Source organism: Medicago sativa, chromosome 4 (genome assembly GCF_051527215.1).
Source record: "Medicago sativa cultivar Bolivia chromosome 4, Bolivia_mono, whole genome shotgun sequence".
Taxonomy (NCBI): domain Eukaryota; kingdom Viridiplantae; phylum Streptophyta; class Magnoliopsida; order Fabales; family Fabaceae; genus Medicago; species Medicago sativa.
The window spans coordinates 26,546,014-26,565,251 of record NC_140752.1 but is presented as its reverse complement, the minus strand read 5'-3'; the positions used below and the strand labels follow the sequence as shown (position 1 = coordinate 26,565,251).

Sequence of the window (19,238 nt, the reverse complement as noted above, 5' to 3'; positions counted from 1 at the left end):
TCCTGTTTTTTTTTCTTTTCACATATATATATATAGGCAGGGGAGTCCAATTAATTAATTTACCAAAATGCCCCTCAGAAGGGCAAAATGGTAATTTCAACGGACATTCATTTTCTTATTTAGTTTAGTAGATGACTTGGCTGTATATTTTTTTTTTTTTTTTTGTCAAGTAGTCTAGTTGTTAGAATTCACCTTTTTTAAAGTGAATAAGTATCTGTTTGGTACTGCGTTTGAAACCCTCAAACGTGGGTTCACTTTTTAAAAAGCGGTTTCACCAAAAAGTTTGGTGTTTGGATACCTGCAAAAGCAATTCAACCAATCGTGAAAACAGTCCCAAACGCAGGTTTATAGGAAGCCAGATATTGGAGCTTCTGCGGCAACAATGAATCAATTCCAGGATTTTAAAGTTTGATGATAGATTTACTTACCATATTACCCTTATCTTATTCTCCAATTTCCTATACATTTGCTTCGGTACTTACCATTTTTTCTTCGTGAATGTTAAAGATGAACATAGAGAAAATGGGAAAAAAAACTTATAAAAAAAATAATAATAAATAATAAACTTTTCCAATGTCTGCCGACTGCCGCTTGCAGTGCGTTGGCTGTAGGTTGAAAACAACAATTGGGATTTCTATTATTTAACTAACTCTTTGGCAGTGTTTATATTATGGGCTTTCTATTATTTATTTTTCTTTTGTTTAGAGGATGTTTATTTTATTATCAGTGTTCCAAAAGTTAAATTAACTTTCTTCAAAAAAAAAAATAATGAAAAAGAAATAAAATAATGTTAAAAAAAGGGTTATAATTTATATTGAAGTTGAAATTCATTTATAAATTTTAGATAAGTTGAAATATTTATCTAAAATGAAAACGAAAATTTAAATACAATTAAAAGGGTAATTTGGTCATTTAATGTTCAAAATCAATTTTGATGCAAACTATCCAAACAACATCAACTCGTAAGAATAACTTTTAAGTGAGTATATCCAAACATAATCAATTCACATCAAACTCACTTTTAACCAAAATCAATTCTCTCAAACTCAATTCTATCAAAATCAATTCTCACCGCCGTCATACCAAACACACACTAAGTGAGGTGTCCGAGGTTTGAACCCGACCCCTGCCAACTGAGCTATGCTCACGGGGTATATAATTTTATCAGTAAAATGTATAAAACTTTTTAAATTGTTAGTTAAAATTGCATAGTTAATTATCATTTTTTAAAATTCATGTTCTTTAGTGGAATAGCCATGTGATGTCATTGTGAGGAGGTGATGACGTTGGAAGAGGAAAAGAGAAAGTCCTAAAGGCTAAAGCACGTTGGCACGCATGAGAAGATTTCCACAAACACTCGACGTAAGACATTGAATGTGATCTATATACTACTCCATCCGTTTCAAAATGAGTGTCGTTTTAGCCAAAAAAATTTGTTCCAAAATGAATGTCGCTTTCAGTTTCCAATGCAATAATAACTTTTTCTTTTCAATTGTACCCTTCAATTAATATTATGTTACACTACTTCCAAAGTATTATTTTTTCTTTAACGAAAAACAAACCAATAGTTGATTAGGATAATTTGATAAAATTGCTATGACATTTGACTACTTTATTATATTCCTTAATATGTGTGCAATTGGCTAAAACGACACTCAATTTGAAACGGATGGAGTATACTTTAACATCTTTCAGATAATTAAATCTTGTTTCGTTTGTAAAAACTTTTTTTTTCCTTTTTAAAATATACTCCCTCCGTTTTAAAATGAGTGTCGTTTTAGGTGTTTACACACATATTAAGAAATGCAATGATTAAAAGAAAGAGAATGGTTATTTTACCAAATTATCCTTATTAACTGTTGGTTAGTTTTAAAAGTAGTACTTTGGAAGTAGTGTGCAGAGTATTAATTGGAGGGTACAATTGAAAAGAAAATGTTATTATTGCATTGGAAACTGAAAGTGACATTCATTTTGAAACACATTTTTTTGGCTAAAGCGACACTCATTTTGAAACGGATGGAGTATTTCATATTGATTTGTTATTAAGAATAAGCGAGACTTTTGAAGTGAATTGTTAAGATGATAAAAATAAAATATTCTTTCAAAAAAAATAAAAAAAAAATATTAACTAGAAATGATTCATTTATAGGAATAATGAAAACAACTCTTTTCTGATTTTCAGAGTTTTAAAAATATACGTAAATATCATTTCAAGAGTCTATTATACTTATGTTAACAAAAAAAATTACACAAATTTTTTTTTTGACACAAATTTTGAAAAATGATAGATGGAGACTTAAATTTCTTAATGGCGCAACTCATTATGAATAACTTACTTGAAGTCCATAATATCGTATCATTTTAAAGCAATTCATTCATTTTTCCACTTGAGATGCACAACTCTTATAAGAATCCATGACATATCCCAATGTTTATGCGAGATATTGTTGCGAAGAAGTTACTTCAACAAACAAAAATTTTGCAATTTTTTTCTTATCATTCTTCTTCATGTCGTGTAGCAATTGTCAGGTCGGAAGTGTCACATTGCTGATAAAATAGAAGTTGAACAATTTTATAAGTGAGATGGCTCGTAAATTAAATGTCTTAAGATTTTGAGTAAAATGTGATGTTCAGATTCACTTGTATAATTGTTTTTGCCCCAATATAGATGATCTCCCAAACTCCACTTATGACCCAACAACGACACCGACAAAAGCCTTTAATCGACTCCTTGTGTCGAAATCTTCTAAAAGTGAAATTGAACATTTTATATATGAGAATACTCATAAATTCATTGCCTTAAGGTTTTTTAGTTAAAATATGATGTCTCACTTATGTGTTTGCTCTTAATCTAATGTGAATAATTAACATGCTTCCCTTATTACCCACAACTTCAATAATGAAACTCTTAGAAACACACTATTTGAATTTAACTACCCTCTGAAGAACATACGGATATTTTTTTTTAATAAATTAAATTAGCTCACCCAAATTGACAAAAGAGATAATCGAACATGAGACTTTGAAGAGGAGCACATTCCAAGTCACAAGCCAATACCACTAGGTCAACCCAAGTGGGTTAATGTATAGATATGTTATGGGTCTTGTTAACCAGTGCCCCCGGGGCACTGGTTAAGGAAACAAATATAGTAATATTTGTCTTGAAAGCTATGTAATCAATGCATTAAAAGATTAAAAAGTGTCTTTTTTGACTTTCACTTTCTTCTTTTAGCTTTCTTAACCAATGCCTTGGGGCACTCGTTAACATTTTCCATATGTTATGTTATATATCAAACTAATTAAAAAAAAAACATTTAAAAACGAAATTGGCTATCAAAATACATTCAAAACTAAACTACATTAACAAACTCATACTTTTATAGTAAAGGCTCTTCACACAATTAACTAAAATCCAAAATGACTAATCACACTTTGTGGAAGTGATAAAGACATATGATTTGATTGTGAAGAAATTAACGGGAGGAAGGAATTGAGTGAGGAGTCAATGGGAAGGGCAAGGACGGAACGGATATAGTCTATCTATCTCCATTTCAGTTCGTGCGGCTGTCTAGTACATCATGATGTCATAATTTGAGTTTTTTTTGAGTTTATTTATTATTTTTTTGTGTCAACCCTCTATTTTTACTGGAAAGAGATCACGTCCTCGTGAGTTTAGCTATAAAGACAATGCGCAATATTTGCAAGGTCCGGGGTTCGAATCCTGGACACCACAAAGAAAAAACGAAAGAGGTCCATTTTGAAAAGGAAAAATGAAATTTTAACAGCCAATTAGTGACGACTTTTTTTTCTCCATTCTTATTGAACAATAACAATAGAGAGAGAGAGAGAGAGAAAAAAGGAAAAGAGAGAATAAAAGTACAATGAGAGAGAGAAAGAGAGAGTTGTCAAAAAAGTTGTTTAAAAATGGCTGTTCAAATATTATTTTCTTTGAAAAGAATGAGATTACGATAATTTAGAATTCGACGAAGATAAGTAAATTTTAAGAAAAATTGTTTATAGATAATTTGAGTTTTTCTTGATTTTATTTTACAGAATTCGATAGAGATGTAAATAAAGAGTAGTGAAATTTGTACGATCATTGTAATAATTTTTGTGATAACCTTCTTTTTATTTCTTTTATTAGTTAAAAATAATAGAGAGAATAAAGAAGAGAAAGAATAATACCATAATGTAACGTGGAAGAGAGGTGTGTTCAAAAGTTGTCATAAAATGAATGTTTAAATATTATTTCTCGTAAATAAATTTCAAAAAAAAAATTGTTTATGGATGATTTGAGTTTATTTTGATTTTATTTTTGACCGAAAGTTGTTTCGATCACCACAATCTTGAATTATTATGAAAATGATCTAATACAATTTAAATATTTTTTTAGACATCATACAACTTGAAGAAAAAGAATTATGCACCGATGAGTTGATGTAAATATTCTATATTGTCATCCAATCAAATTTTATCATATTATATCGCCACTTTGTTATCCTACAATTTTCAAAATATCTCAACATGCATACCTGGTAAAATTTGATTATTCACAAAAACAAAAAGGTAAAATTTGACTAAATAAAAAAACTCACACACACAAAGTGGAGGTACCGGGGTTCGAACCTGATCATGACATTCTGTCTAGCAATTTCGGCTTTGCCATCTCGTCTATCTACCAAAAAAAATAACTAAATAACTCTGCAAAATAGTTTTTCCCTAAAAAAAAAAAATCTGCAAAATAGTTTTATAATATTGGTACTGTTATGAAACTATTAGAATAAGAACATGAATAAAGAGAAGTAAAGAAGAAGAGAGAAAAGGAGAGAAGAAATATGATTCTATTATTCTCTTGTGGTGTACAATGATGTTACATGTGATCTTTATTTATAGAGAAGTACAATGATATGACTTATGAATTAAGTACTTAAGAGATAAGTACAAGGGTTTGTGGACATCCAATTATGATATTCATAACACTCCCACTTGGATGTACATCAAGAATATGCCTCATTAAAACCTTACTAGATAAAAACCTGATGGGAAAAAAATTCTAGTGAAGGAAAGAGAGTACAACATCCTTTTGTGTCATAATCTGCCTCGTTAAAAACCTTACAAGGAAAACCCAATGGGATAAAACCATGGTTAAGGGAAAAAGAGTGCAGAACACATTTGTGTCTCCCCCTCATAAAGACAATTATATATGAGACGAAGAAGTTTAAACAATCTTTTATACTAGTTACTCATAATCTTTACTTGGCGGTGACTTTGTAGAAAGATATGATATATCTTCATACTCTTCTCCAAATTAACAGCTCTTGAGATATCTTCACATTGAGTTGTTGAAAGAACCTCATTTTAAAATTAGAAAACCACAAGTTTCTTGTATGTGTGAAATCATAATCCTTAATAAAGAGCATTCTCCACTTGATGTAGTGCTAACATTTTCAAATGATCGGATGATATTGTCGTTTCTTTAAGATACAAATTGTATGCTTGACTTTGCTGCAACATCTGTATTTACTAATATTGACAAAAAAAATACCATGCCCTCACCTGACCAATTCAAATTGTTCATAATTTTCTTGAGGACGCGATCTTTACTCACATCAAGTGACATCACAATCATTCTAGTACATAATCAATTAGATTTGTCCATATCAACATTTATATAACAAATTTTAAAATCTCATCAGGAGTTCTAATAATATATATACGATTATCATAAAATCGATTATAACAAATTCATTTCAAATCCTTAAAATGGACAAATGATGTCATCTTTTCAATAGTTTTGATAGTGTGTCTCACTCAAATGAAATCCTTCAAGGAGTTTCATATAATCACCACTATCAAGTGGGTCATAAAAATAAATTGTAGCACATCTTTCATATAATTTGAGCCTTTCATGTGCTACTGAACTTAATCAAGTATGAAAAAATTCTTGAATTCACTTCTGGTGAATATGTCTTTTAAAATAAATGGCAGACATTTATAAATTCACTTCCAGTGAACATATCAAATTCTATATATGTATTTTACCATTACAATTCTTTTTTCGCGAGAAAAATCATATATATCCATTTAAGTTCACACCTTCAAGTGTGCGGACTACAAGTCCAAACAAATTCTGCTTCATGAAGCGGTTTGATTTCATTGAAATTGTCTATTTCTATTTGTAGATATTTTCTTTATCTATAATCTTTAATAGACTTTAACCCATGATCCTCATTATTACTTATAACATATAGCGCTATATTATATCCAAAAATACGTCGACGTTGACTTCATTTCGGTTCCATATCATTCCATTGAGATCTTTCATTCATGACATAATTTATCGATATTTCATAAGTTTTAGGTACCTGATCAGTTCTTCTAGATCTGAAAAAATCAATTATGTCATAAAACTCTTTTAGAGTTTCTATATTCTTGTTTAGGTTATCTTTCCTTTAAGCTCATTTTCTTATTCAAGGTTTTTTTTTATATTTATTATTATTTGGAAACGAATGATCTATCATGCTTCAGGCATGATTGAGACTCATTTGCAATATTAGATTATCCGACGTGGACATCTATTTCGTTTGGAGCATTAGCAGCTGATGTTGATTTGCTTACCTTTGCAAATGAGTTATATCTTGACGATCAAGACGAGACAATAATATTTCCTTTCAAATAATTTATTTGAACTTCTGGTTCACATTTCCAGCTGCTTATTATCTCCCCCTAATATTGGAAAAACTAATCCATCAATTTATAATTAGCCTACTAGGCCGTAAACAAATTGGATCAATATAATATATGATTGATGGAGATTCATATCAAATATATTTTTCCGATATTCTTTCAAGATTTATCTTAGTGCATAATTGTGACATACACAACACACATCCAAAAACTCACTTAGATGAGAAATATTAGGTTGTTAACCTACAACCAATGATAAATCATGATATGTATGATCTCATAACCAAAATAGAGATTATAAATCTAGTAGTGTGTTGGCTTGATGCATATCAATATCTCAATATACAAGATTATTGATTCCCAAAATTGAGTTTATAAAGCATGATCTCTTAACCAAAATAGAGATTATAAGGTATGGTCTGATAAGTATCAATCATACAATTAACTTTAGACGTCTAAAGAATGTATCTTCAAGTCCATTTTTATGAGCATATGCTACCAGCTTTTCAATTAACGAATGATACTTGTCAAATGCATTATGAAAACTTTAGAAAATAAACTTAGTCAAATTTGTTGACATAATAATCTCACAAACTTCTGGTTGTGAATATACATGTGATCATTTAGTTGATGCATCATGATAGATCTGGGATAACCCAACCGGTCTTGCCAACGATAAATTTGTAAACTTTTGGTTTACAATAATATGTGTTTTCATTGCACTAATAATATAAAATGTAAACTTCAAGTTTACAATTATGTGATTCCATTGCACTAATACAAGTGTAGTATAAATCAGAGATAAAAATAATTTTTTTTCCACTTCACTTATTTTTTCCAGAGTATATCTCGTAATATAAAGATTTTTTGTTCTCAATATGATATCAATTTTGATGGATATCTTAAATCTCAATAAAATTTTATGAGAATGCAATCTCATTGTGTAACTTTGTTTCTCAATATAACAATAAGTTATAGCTCTTAAGGAGCCTTCATTGATCTTGTAGTTCTTCGGGAACTATATTATAAATGAACAAGATGAATCATTATTTAAGCAATCCTTCAGGGATTGTTTAATACACTCCAGATTGAGCATTTTGAAACATAATTTGTAAACCTCTGATTTACATTAATATATGATTAATCTATTTTAATCCATTTGAAACAATAATGAACAACAAATAATCATGATCAAATGAAATTATAGAAAAATATTCTAAAGCCTTGATTAATCTCTTGCATTACCATAATTATATCAATTATAAAATAAACTAGACAAGAAATTTTTTGAACAAGTAAAAATTTATAAATCATACAATTTTTCTTTCACGGTACTATTTAGCCACACACAACTTACGAATAAAATATTTTTCCAAAGTTTGACATCTCCAAAATGTAAATTATATGTGACATAAAAATAAAATAAATATATTTCTTAAGAAAATATACATATCTGACATAAAATATTTATGAGATAATAATCATGAAGGAATTTTCAAGAATTATGTAGAGAAGAGTTTGTGCTTACCTTGTAATTCAAGCCTTCTGGAAGTCTTATGCAATAAGAAAGAAGAAAATCACAACCAAACTTTGATCATATAATAAGGAAACAATCTTGCAAAGATTCGATCCATATAATAGAAATATGATCATATCAAGAAAATCTTTGATCAAATACTAGTTTTCCAACTGATATAAGCTTACACTAATGGAATTTTATGACCTTGACATGCATCATATCAATAGTAATCTCTACTAAAGTAATTACCATAACCATGATATATGTTATATAAAACAAATAGTATGAGCCATTCACTTATGGGAATGACGTTCAATGTGACCTTTCACCATTTTATTCAAGAATCACTCTTTGTTCAATTACAAATGTGACTAATATATTTTTTTTTTTTCAAAGGCCAAAAAGAAACTATATGTGACTAATATTTCAAAAATATTATTGAAGATATTCACTTATTTTGCTACTTCATAAACATATTCGAGTGATATATTATAAATACACATATTGTCTCATATTTTCCCCTTCTTTTTACCAGATCAAATAGATTTTATAAATTTCTACCATGTTTTAAATGTGTAGTTTTTTTTTTTAGAAAATTAAACACAAATATTTATAAATGAAAATCAAAGAAAATCACTTTTTCTTATTTTTTTTTATTTTTTATTTACAAAAATGTTTGACTTTAAAATATTGGTTCTTTGAGAGCTGTGCATTAAATTTAAATGATGTTTTATAAGACAACACTATTATTAACACTATATTCTTAAAAAAAAAAACTATTATTAACACTATCATCCTTTATATCTAATGGTTGCAAACATGCCAACCCTAATTCTAAAACCCTAAACCTAAAAAAATGGCTCCAAAAATTTGAAATTTAAATCCCACATTTTCAGCATTGGAAAACCATGATAATTACTATGCACACTACTCAAAACGCGTTTCCTCTTTCCAAGCTCAGGCGTTTCTTCTTCTTCCTCTTATCATCATCACAACTGCCAACCCTCTCCCCCCATCCATCGGCAGCGGCGACCACCACCAAACCTCTCCCTCAATCCACCGATGTGCTTCCAACACTGCTTTCTCTCTTCCACACGCTTACTCTCCCTCTGTCCACCACCGCCTTCCCTCACGCTTTCTCTCTTCACCCCTATCTCTCTCTCACGAATCAGAAATCAACTAAAACCTTCCCCCATCTCACCACTCCTCTATGTCGTGAAATTTTGATTCGAATGCTTCTCCGCCGGCGGATTCAGTGGTGGGTGCGGATTCAAGGAATCATTTTTTGATGAATGCATGCCATGGCTAAGGTTTCCTCCATTTCTTAATCATTTTTCTGCTGTTAACGTTTATCTTGAATCGCAAAGGTTCTGTTCCGTTTGATGAACAAATTGCAGGTGAATCTTCATTTCGCTCAGGTTCGTGGAGGTTTAGGACGAGGATTTCGAATGTTTTGTGCAGGAAAATTGATGTCGGGATTTCGTCGAATTCGAGAATGTCAGGTGTGGATTTGAATTGAATTGTGTGGCCTCTTCAGTTCATCTCTCTATCTCTGTATTCAACACTGATTTTTTTTCATCAATGACCTCTTTCTCTGTATTCTCTGGTTTTGTCTGTTCTTTTTGATTTGTTTTTTCTTTCTTTTCAGATCTTATACATTCCTCATTAGATTGATAAATTGTTTGCGGCTGTTTTTTCATCAATGACCTCTTTCTATGTATTTGATTGATTTTCTTTGTAATTGATGACATAAGTAAGTTCTCATATTTTTCATCCCTTTCTCATATATAACAAAATTATTTAGTTTTTCCAACATTGTTGATTAAGACTTTGGGGTCGAATTTGAGACGTATTGTGTTCTTTAATGATCCTGCCTACAATCAATTTAAAGTCCTAATTGAGAAGATAAACGGAAGATTATGCTTCAGTGCTGGATGGCTTGAACTCCATAATGTTTACGACTTACGAGATAGTGGTTCTGTAACTTTGATCAACGTTCAACCAGCTCGATTCGTCATCCAAGTGAAGGATCATTATGGTGAGGAGGTGTGTATCCAAAACATTCTCTGCCGTTGTTTCAAAGATTGAACCAACTTAAATTTCCAAGGCTTGATCACTGATAAATATGGCAATTTAATTAATACATCGAAGGTTGGCGTTCCTGTCATGCTTCTGCGCAATTTAAATAATCACTGACTTTAATTTCCAAGGCTTGATCACTGATAAAGTTGAAGGTTGGCGTTCCTGTCATGCTTCTGCGCAATTTAGACGCTACAGCTGGTCTATGCAACGGTAATAATAACGAAGATGAGCAGATATGTGCTTGAGGGCAAAGTAATCATAGGCAGCAACATTGGAGATATAGTTTATATACCGAGATTGTCGTTGAGTCCATCGGATACAAGAATTCCATTCAAGTTTCAGCGTTGACAGTTCCCTATATCGGTTTCATTTGCAATGACGATCAACAAAAGTCAAGGGCAATCATTGAAACAAGTTGGAATATACCTTCCCCAACCGGTTTTTTCCCACGGCCAACTATATGTTGCGGTGTCTAGAGTTACATCAAGAAACGGATTGAAGATATTATTGACGGATGAAGATGGCAATTGTATGAGCACTACATCAAATGTGGTGTATAAAGAAGTCTTCCGCAATTTATAATGATGCATCAACGCTGTTGGTGTCCTACGATAAATTTACACATAAACAGGTAGCTGCTTAACTAATAATTCACAGAAATTTACATTGTTTTGTTTTCATCGCAGTGGTTGCAGCTGATGTATTAAGTTGTTTGTGCGTTTGTCCAGGGCATTATTACTATGAATGAGAATATAGAGGCTGTTAGTTTTTGGCTGACAAATATGAGATCGTACTTATAATCTTAAAGGAAATGGAATGCATTCTACTGTCATGCAAGTTGCTGTTGTGATAAAGGTAAATAATGAAATATTATAATAAAGCATCTAAATGATTATTTAGTTATGTTCCTGTACACACCCTAACCAGTGTTCACATTTAAATCATTTGCCTGTATTGCAGGTGATAATTGACTTCATTTTAGTCATAGCTTTGGAAGGTATTTTTTGGTGATAAATTGATGCTGGTTTTTTCATGCCATTACAATTGCAACACTGTCCCCGCTGTTTAAGTTTTAGCTATCTTTTTCATGTTGTTTAAATATGTCGTCGGCCGTTGCATGTTCACAATTGTCCAGGATTCGGTGGATTTGGAGGCAAGCCTTCAGTTGATTTTATGTACACTGATGAACTTGCTATATGTTGCAATTTTATATCGATATCTATATTAATATATGTTACTATATGTGAAGCTCTTTGTAATTTCGTCAGTGCAAAGTAACTGTTTTAACTTATGTCAATTTTCTTGAATGCTAATTCACCTTGCTTTCAGATCAATTCTATTTCTTCCAAATCGTTTTGTAACAGACACATGTTTGGGATTTATTAATTGCCGTTGAAGGTTATTGACGTTGTTATATTTATTTACGGTTCTTCCACAATAAATTACGTTACAAATACCATGGCGTAGTCAACCAAATGTTACCCGCATCTACTAACATTTATTCATCAAATTAACAACACTAATTCAACTATATTACCACATTGACAATTTTACATTGATTCAAGTTACATTTTTAACTTTATCTGACCCGTGCGGGAGCACGGGTAGACGTCTAGTTTTAATAGTTTTAAATGAAAAGATAGTAAAAATATGAATAATTCTTTGGAATAGTTTGTTACTTCTATCCCAAATTTGTTGCAAGGTTGTTACATTCGTAACAAAAAAATGTTTCTCATTAAATAGTTTGTTACATTAATTTGTTACATAACACTTTAAAATATAGCAACTAAAAATTTTAAAGATAAAATTAAAAACATTAGAGATTTATGTAACAAATCAATATGTTTTTGAAGATTCACGTAACAAAAAAAAATCATTCAAAAATTAGGTAACAAATTAATATATTTATAGAGATGTATGTTACAAAAACAAGAATTTATTCACATACTAATCTTTTATTAATTTGTTCCATAAAATTTGGTTTGAACGAAAATTTGTGATGAAAGTTTGTTTCAAAAATATCTAGAATTCATCCTATATGAAAAAAATTTCAATTTAAAAAAAAAATCATATATGTCATTGGTTAAACAAACAATTCATCTGACATCCCTTTTTATAAAAAATTTCAACTAACCACGAATTAAAATAAAATTTAGCAACATAGCTAAATTGAATTCAAGTATTAAAATTAGATCTTCAAGAACTATATGACTTCTAATTTATTTATGCAATCCTTCAGGGATGCATATCATTGAATTGAATTCTTCGGGAATTCTTGGAGAATAAAAATTGAGTTTTTATGTTATTCAATAACTACTTAAAATCAAATCAATTCTTTGTGCAATCCATCAGGGATGCATCACTATTGAATTCTTCAGGAATTCATGGAGGATAAAGATTGATTTTTAAGTTCTTCAAGAACTATTCAATAAATTTAAACCATAAAATCAATTCTCCAAGCAATCCTTCATAGATTAACGCTTTTGAATTCTTCAGGAATTCAAAGAGAAAAATATTAAGTTCTTCAGGAACTACGTTGTTGAATTCTTCAGAAATTCACAGAGAATAATATCGAGTTCTTCAGGAACTACGGTTTAAATTCTTGAGGAATCCATAAAGAATAATAGTGAGTTATTTAGGAACCATACTTTTGAATTCTTCCAGAATTCACATAGAGTAATATTGAGTTCTTCAGGAACCATATAATAGATCTCTTTGATTTTATAATATGAGATCAATTCTTATGCAATACTTAAGGATTACATATGGAATAAATAAACACAATAATATATTATAATTCACATAATAATGATTTAATGTATCTATAAGGCACTGATTCCAATGGATGGAATTGTAACAGTATAGCCTATAATCATTGATACAAAATTAAAATTTATTTACATAAAAAATAGATTAAGAAGAATTGCATACCTCAGTTGGTTAGAGCATCGTGCTGATAACGTCTTATGAAACTATTAGAATAAAAACATGAATAAAGAGAAGTAGAGAAGAAGAGAGAAAAAGAGAGAAGAAAGATGGTTCTATTATTCTCTTGTGGTGTACAATGATGTTACATGTGATCTCTATTTATAGAGAAGTACAATAACATGACTTAAGAGTTAAGTACTTAAGAGATAAGTACAAGGGTTTGTGGACATCCACTTATTATATTCATGACAGGTACATAGTCGATAGTCATTAAACTCAAATTATTGCGTAGTTGGTTAACATTTAATTATTATTATTAAACATTGTTTAAAATAAATAAATTAAAGTATACATTTTAAGAGTATAGTTTAATTCATTTTTGAAGTTACTCTTACTATGAACTGTATATCTTTTTTTTGTTAGTCCTGGGGTTCTTAAAATTGTAAAGTGTATACGACTATTTAGTAAAATTTGCTAAATATACTAAATATAATAAAAAAAATTATAGGCTTAATTAATGATTTGGTCCCTTAAGTTATTTGTTGGTTACATTTTGGTCCCATAAGTTATTAACGTTACAATTTGGTCCCATAAGTTATTAACGTTACAATTTGGTCCCTTAAGTTATTTGTTGGTTTCGTTTTGGTCCCAAACTACTCCCTTAACTCTAATAACTTATGGGACCAAAACGAAACCAACAAATAACTTAAGGGACCAAATTGTAACGTTAATAACTTATGGGACCAAATTGTAACGTTAATAACTTATGGGACCAAAATGTAACCAACAAATAACTTAAGGGACCAAATCATTAATTAAGCCAAAATTATATTAAATGAACGAAACTTAGGTGATATTCTTCTATAGACGTGGTGTTATGAGCAATACTCAGAATAACAGGGCCAGCAATAGCCCAGCTCAAATAATCTGAGTCCAATGACCAAGGAGAGCCCAAAAGAGAAATATAAAACCAACAATTCTGCTCTTTACCCAACAGAAATTGCTCGCTCCCAACTCAAAAGACTAAAATACCTCTGCGTGAGTTAACTCACCCTAATGTAAATTTCTACGTGAGTTAACTCACGTTAGTTTTAAACAACCAAATTGATGGCTTGCTTTACTTACATGTATTGGTGGGAAATAGATGGCTGGCTTATTCATGAATTGTACTACTTTTCTTTTACTAGTTCGTCTCATTAAATTTGAGTTTGAAGTTGGCTTTAATTATTGCTATGTAATGTCGCAAACCTCAATTTTATGGATTTATTACTGTAATAGTATCTCTGAATAACGTGTGTATGAGTGTGTGTTGCGTAAAAGATTTGCAACTCATTTATGACATTAACAACCAAAATTACTAAATTTATGAGAGACATTAATTAATGAGACTGACAAATTTTATATGACATCAGTATTTGATATGATAATAGTGGGGCAAGGGGAGACAGGTTTCAAATGATGCCTATACTGTATTCATCTCTTGAAACTCTTTCTACCGTGATAAATTTGGATCCATATGGCAAAATTAGAAAGACAAGTAAAGACCAACATCTTTCAAAAAAAAAGAAGGTAAAGACCAACAGTTTCTGCATCGAATATCAATTTGGTTGTTTAAAACTAACGTGAGTAAACTCACCTACACGTAGAGATTTACACTAGCATGAGTTAACTCACACAACGTGAGTTAAGTCACAACATTTCACACTGACGTGAGTTAACTAACGTAGGGGCAAAATGGTCTTTTCAGTTGGGAATGAGCAAAAAAACGTTGGGTAAATAGCAGAATTCTAAAACCAAAAAAAGCTGATTGTTGAAATAATTTATGGTCATTACTTTTTTCATCCTATGAATTTCTCGCGCGTCCTATTCGAATTTTAAAATCTGAAATGTTTTAACTCTTTTCAGAGATTTAAAAGAGCTAATTTAGCTTCTCCAAAAAAAAAATAATTTGTTTTAAAGATTTTTATGAGGTGTCTATGTAGTTCAGATTATTATGAGGTATTTAACTTCTACCAAAATTTTTAGAGCGCGCAAGAAATCAACAAAGTGGAAAAAGAATGAATCATAAAATAATGACTCATTAGATCCACCATCTACATTTTACATTTTGTATTTTTCTATTTAAGATGACCAATGACCAATGTTGATATTAGTTGTTATTTTTGGATTGTTTAACCCAAAACCTCCTTATTACTCTAATTCAATATATGTTTCTCTCCTTAACCACCTTATCGTATGACTCCCTCTATAATTTGCAGGTTCCTTTGAAAATTGAGATGATCCCAACTCCTAGGAGACAATGACACATTAGTTGTTATGAATTTGTTATGCATTCTAATATGAAGAACATAACTAGGAAAGAATTTTTTTTTTCTACCCCTATCACAAAAAAAAAAATGATATGTCTGCCTCTAGTTGAAAATTATTGTTGTAAATGCCCTTGTTCTTCTTTTAACTTGGCGAGCATGTCATTTTTTCAACTATCCTCTGCAAGCTTGCAGGCTTTCTCTGTACAACTCTGTGCGTTCTTAATTTAAGTTGGCGAGCAGGAATTTTTTAAGTTTTTTTCTTGTTCTTTATTTCAAATGGCGAGCACATTAATTTTTTTTTCCCATGCACATTATTGTTTTCGCCATTCCAATATGCAAACACTATGAATGGATGCATGCATAGGCACATGGCAAGTGCTCGGAATTTTAAAGAATTTTTTTTTACAATGAATGCTCACCATTTGAATATCCAAGCATTCCTCTTTTGCCTACATGCAGCGAATATGGCAGAAAATTAATTAATGGCATGGTCGCCATTTTAGATGGAAAAAAAAAATAATGTGCTAGCCATTTGAAATAAAGAACAAGAAGAAAACTTAAAAAATTCCTGCTCGCCAACTTAAATTAAGAACGCACAGAGTTGTACAGAGAAAGCCTGCAAGCTTGCAGAGGATGGTTGAAAAAATGACATGCTCGCCAAGTTAAATGAAGAACAAGGGCATTTACAACAATAATTTTCAACTAGGGGCAGACATATCATTTTTTTTGGGTGATAGGGGCAGAAAAAAAAATTTCAACTAGGAAATTGCTAGGAATATACTCAGGCCTCTTTTATGTTGAAAAAAATGACCCATTGAAGGTGCTAATCACACTTAACATCTTATTAATTGCACTTGTAAAAAATAAATCCTTAAGTAAAAAAAACATCTGATAAATTCCAGCAGAAAACTAGCCACAATTCTTCATATTAGTTCAAAGTATTACACTTTAACATATTATTGATGGAAATAGAAAACTAAATGCCTATAATTCTTAAATGCTTCGATAAATAATGTTTGTTTTGTGCTGAAAAATACTACTAAACTAGGTTTAGCCCTAAACAAAATGACAAAACAAAAAAGAAAATAAATAAAATAACAACTCTAAAACTTATGCATTATTCAGAACCTCAATGATCTACTAAATGCCTTGAAAGAAAGTGGATTCTGAAATTCTACATCACTTCTCCTTGCTCCATTTTTTCTACCAAGAAATGGTTTGAACAATTTCTTAAACACCTTTCGAAAACTGGAACCGCGACAACGTCGTCCTTGCTTCACCTCCTGAGTCTCAAGAGGAATTGTTGGAGGAGCAACATTAATGAGTCTTGATTGAGACACTGACCTTAGAAATCTTGGTTCTGATAAGCTTCTTGATAACATGGCTTTGTTGAGTTGAGACTCAAAGGATAGCCTCTCAAATTGGTCTAGCAAAGTGCTTTGTTCATCTCCAAATCTCTTTCGAATCATTGCTATTTCATCCATATTGGTTATTGTTTTCCAAATTGTTGTTGATGATATATACACAAAAACACAAAGTGGCATTAGAGGCTTAAAGGGGTTAATTTTTCTTTTTATATTAGATTAGATTAGAAGATTTCATTTGTAAAATACTAGGACTCCTTGTCTAAGCAAGGTATCTGATACATCATTGTCACAAGAATGTGGCAATTGAAAAAGCTGCTAAATAGTTTGGTTGATACCCTTGCAATCTTTTGTTCACTATTCTCTCAAAATTGCCTATTAAATAGTTGAAGTGATGTCTAGAAGACCTAGCTCAACTGGCAAATGCCGAAATTGCAAGACCGGACGTCGTGACCCGGGACCTCACAGTTGTGTGTGAGTTTATTTTCAGTGGATTATCACTTCATCTAAGACCAAAAAAAAAAAATAGTTGAAGTGATTAAGATGTGTGCGTGAATCATAGTCCCTCTTGTTATGAATGTATGCGTAAATTATAGTCCCTCTTATTTGATAATTCTTATTTCATGATTATGTACCGCAATAGTTTTGATTCCTTTTTATTCCAAGTGCGGAGACACTTGATTCTATTAAACGAGTCTATTGACTTGATATTAAATTATATGGCGAAGGTAACATTTCACATATCAATTTTGGGTGAACTCGGTGCAAATAATATATTGCTCCAATTCCTTTACAACAGGTTTACCCAAAATTGAAATGTAAAATGTAGTTGTCGCGGGGTAATTTAAAATCTTAGCAATTGACCCATTTAAAAGAACCAAGTGTCTGCGCACAAAAAAATAAATAAATCAAAACTATCATTTTTGTCTAAGGGTATGAGTTGTAATGAAAATCTCATTCATCCAGTCAAATGACAAACATGCTTCACAGTCAAATTTCTAGTAAGATGCACAATCAATGGGACTATAAGAAACGATCTTACTTTTCACGGGAGATAGATTCCACAATATAGCGTTCCCCCCGAATTTACACAACAAACAAAGAATTCCATGAAAACTACCTTAACCTAAAATATTAAAACCAAAATCATACCTAGGAATCAGACATAGCCAATCTAATCTGAGCTTATTATCAAACATCTCACTAGAAATAAAATACATCTCAAATGTTTCTTTATAATTACCATTTCAAGGCCTAAATGTTAGATGTAGGATGATCAATATATCATAATTAGAATGATCCTTGAATAATAAATTATTGTGGTGGTACACAATCATAAAATAAAGTTTATCAAAAAAGATGAACCACAATTTACACACACAACCAAGTCACTTCAAATATTAATAGGCAATTTTGAGAGAATTGAGAAGAAAAGAACATTTGGTAACTTTACCTTCTAATCGTTTGTTGAAACCTTGCTTCTCTCTAGCTTGATTTTGAAGCAGCAAAGCAATCAAGGTGGATCAAGCAAATCGTTTGTAGAGTGAATGAATGAATAAAAAGTTGCAGCCATTGAATTTAATTTATAATAAAATAAGAAACTATTTTTTTTAAAATCTTTTTTTAACAGTAAAATGAATGATTTGTTGAGAAAAGATTGGCAAAATGATAGGTTTTTTTACTTGGAATACTTCAAACTTAAATTATTTTGACTGCCACCATGATACGTTCTCCACAAATTGAGAATCCGTTCCTATTTTTTGTGGCACAATAATTTTTTTTAAAAATAAATAAATAAAATTTGTCCATAAAATTTATTTCAACTAGCAAATACCAATATTGTTAGTTTCAACATTTTCATCTGAAATGTGTCAAAAAAAACATTTTCATCTGAAATTTGATCCTAAGATGCCACAATTGTATATGTATAAATTTAGGTGGTATTGTTAGTTTCAACATTTTCATCTGAAATTTGAACCTAAGATGCCACAATTGTATATGTATAAATTTAGGTGGTAAATATAACTTTTGATGTAAGTGAAATCAAATCATTTTTATTTGGGTTAAATAAGTTTTTGATCCGTAAAAATATAGTCAACTTTGTTTTTAGTTCTTTTAAAAAAGTGATGTGTTTTGGTCTTATAAAAGTTTTCAGCACATATTTTTAATCCTTGTAAATTATTATATTCTTAAAAAAGTGATGTGTTTTGGTCTTATAAAAGTTTTCAGCACATATTTTTAATCCTTGTAAATTATTATATTTTAATCATGCTTAAACTTTTAAATTTTTGAATTATTTTTTACAGACTTTTTAAGAACTTTATAAAGTTCCTCCACAAAAACTTAGCT

At 30.5% G+C, this 19,238-nt stretch overlaps 2 long non-coding RNA genes across 2 annotated transcripts; one reads left to right on the top strand and one right to left on the bottom strand.

The window, feature by feature from the left end:
- Positions 1-10,505: 10,505 nt before the first annotated feature.
- LOC146927344 (uncharacterized) lies at positions 10,506-11,478 on the top strand. The gene is made up of 3 exons (XR_015005646.1): positions 10,506-10,919; positions 11,017-11,143; positions 11,249-11,478. It is a non-coding gene; the product is annotated as an uncharacterized LOC146927344 (long non-coding RNA).
- A 4,943-nt stretch (positions 11,479-16,421) lies between these two features.
- On the bottom strand, positions 16,422-18,439 carry LOC146927343 (uncharacterized). The gene is made up of 2 exons (XR_015005645.1): positions 18,343-18,439; positions 16,422-16,996 (listed from the first exon to the last, which is right to left on the bottom strand). It is a non-coding gene; the product is annotated as an uncharacterized LOC146927343 (long non-coding RNA).
- Between the last annotated feature and the right edge of the window lie 799 nt (positions 18,440-19,238).